A 3,077-nucleotide genomic window follows, 5' to 3' on the forward strand; every position below is an offset into this window, starting at 1 on the left:
AGCGAGACCGACCCATTACCTGCACGGTTAACACAATGAGTTCTCATCCAATCAACAGACCAACAGCATCAAACCTATCAAGACAAACCACGGCGTCCCATACGCTTCCGGCTGAATAAAACCACAAACAAGCCATTTCTACAGGAGTAGTTGGAGTAGAAACCATGGCGGTCGACTGCATGAGTAGAATGACCATTAGACGTTTGCTCATAGCTATCAATAGGAGCTGGACTAAAGCCGCTCGGACCCTCTGTGAAGGTCTGACGGGTAGTAAATGCATGACCTTTATCTATTATAGACATCTGCCAAAACACACACACACACACACACACAGACACACAGCTATATTTATGAGGCTGGAAGGCTTTGATGTGACATGCTAGAGATGCGCATTACAAATACACACAACGATGATCAGCACTCCACAAGTGAATGATACAGAGGTCAAGGGTGAAAGGTCACAGAGCCTCGAGAATAGAGCAGAGGAACCCAGACAGAGCTAATACACTTTACATTTACATCAATTCAGTCGATACTTTTTTACGGTTGTTTTTAGACTCAAGTTTTAAAGAATCAAACAAATCAAAGGACCAAAAAATGGTCTGTATAGGCTAGTGGTATATATATATGATTACGTAAATAATTGATATTCTCTTTATTATATATATATATATATATATATATATATCTCCACAATGTATGATATATGTACAATTTATGAGATGTATATGCACAATTTATGATATGCTCAATTTATGATATATGCACAATTTATGATTATATATATGCACAATTTATGATTATATATAATCACAATTTATGATTATATATGCACAATTTATGATATAAATGATACAGAGTACACAATTTATGATATAAATTGTATGTATATATTTATATATATGTATATGAATGTGTATGTATATAATCATAAATTGTGCATTATATATGTGTAATCATAAATTGTGCATATATATCAAATTGTGTGCGTATCTATATCATAAATTGTGTATAATATTTATATATATATATATATATATTATACACAATTTATGATTACATTTATATATATGCACAATTTATGATTACACACACACATATGCACAATTTATGATTTTATATATATGCACAATTTATGATATAAATTGTATGTACAGTATGTATATGTATATGTATATGTATTTGTATAAAATCATACACATACATACATACATACATACATACATTCATACATACATACAGTTACATTACTCCATATACATAAATTGATATTCTCTTTATTATATTATATTATATTATATTATAAATTGTGCATATGTACAGATACAGTATATGAGTTTGTTTTCTTTTTTCAAAGGGGTCAGTGTTTGTTTGGAGACGACATTTGAGCTTTCTGACCCCTAAAAATGAAGTGCGAAAACACCCCAAAGTCACTTTTGAAGAAGGAACCAAGTACTTCAGCATTTCTAAGTTTAACCCAGACATGCATTGCTTCATACAGACGCATGAAACATAGGTCAGCGAAGACGGTCAAATCTAAAGCAATGCGTTATCTGTGAGGAGAGGTCATTTTAAAATTAACTAGAATCTACAAGACACTTACAGTCTTTGGCATGATATGAACACACATTTAGACTTGCTGTAGATGTCTAAAGTCATGCATCTTGCGCATTGTATATCAAAAGATTCTGTTCCAGTCTGTTGTGAGGACACATGATTTGTGTTTTTAAAGTTTGAGATGTCTCTAAACATGATGAATTGATGCTATTGTTGAAGAATATGAATATGAAGGACACATCATGTTAGAAGTATTTTACTGTAAAGGCCGTGCAGACTTTACAAACAGGGATACGTGCAACTTCTGTATTCATAACGCACATCTACCTTATCTTTATGTTTCATTTTTTTTCGCCACATTATGTATGTATGTATGTTTATCTGTTTGGTATTTGCATCATTGGTCAAAGTGAATGAATCGGACCTCCTCTGGACACTGGAATCAATGACCCAATGATCGCCGTATTTGCCTGTGCATATTGACAGTTTATTCTTCATTAAATGTCAGTTTTGTCAACATGTCAGAATGCACTGATGATATTATGATGTTGTAACTGCTACTGATGTAGAGAATGCATTCCATTATATTAATAAATGACTGCATTTCATTTTTAAATCAGTCTCATATTTAACTTTTTTAGGTAACTCAAAAAGTTAAAGGTGCACTATGTAAGTTTTCCGTCCGCTAGAGGTCGCCTGTTCAAAACAAAGGCGTAGTTTGATGACGTCACGTTTGAACGCAGAATCTTGGGACATGTGGTCTTCAGCTCACAGCCGGTGGGAAAGAATCGGGACAGGACTCGGGCAGAAATCATGTTGATGTGATTAGTAGCGTTACTGTAGTGAAGCAGAGCAGGAGCGAGTGTTGTGGAGCTGAGGAACCGCTGGAGCGATTGTTAATGAGATGAACGCAACACACGCCTCGCGAGCAGCGGGACTTTTATTATGAAGCCACAGTCGCCGGTGCCACTTCCGCTCCGCACAGGCCACGCCCTCACGTCCCGGTTCCTCGGGTAAAATAGCATCTCACGATTTACAAATAGTTGGAAACATGTGGGATATTGTAAGTACTCAACTGAACAAAATATATAACACTGGCCTAGTGGTTTTTGGATATTTTACTGGAAAAAATGTTACATAGTGCACCTTTGAGCTATTGCCTGATTATGTCAGTCAGCCTATTTTTATTTTTTTTTCATACTAAGAAATGAAAATGTTTTGTTTATTTTTGCACCAGTGTGCAAATTGTTAACTAAAACTATTAAAAAAATAATAATTTAAATAAAGCTGATATGAAATACCGGTAATAAAGAAATGGTATATTCAAAAATTACTAAAAATAAAACTGAAATGAGGGTTTAAACAAAATAAAGCCAAATAGAAATATAAAAATAATAACAAAAATGACAAACTCTTCATTTTATTTAAAAATTCTTTAAAAAAATTACAAAAACTTAAACTCAAATTAATTAATAAATTCTATAGTGGTATAAAATAAAATAAGATTTAATGTAAAAACA

This window comes from Gobio gobio (genome assembly GCF_949357685.1).
Source record: "Gobio gobio genome assembly, chromosome: 4".
Classification (NCBI taxonomy): domain Eukaryota; kingdom Metazoa; phylum Chordata; class Actinopteri; order Cypriniformes; family Gobionidae; genus Gobio; species Gobio gobio.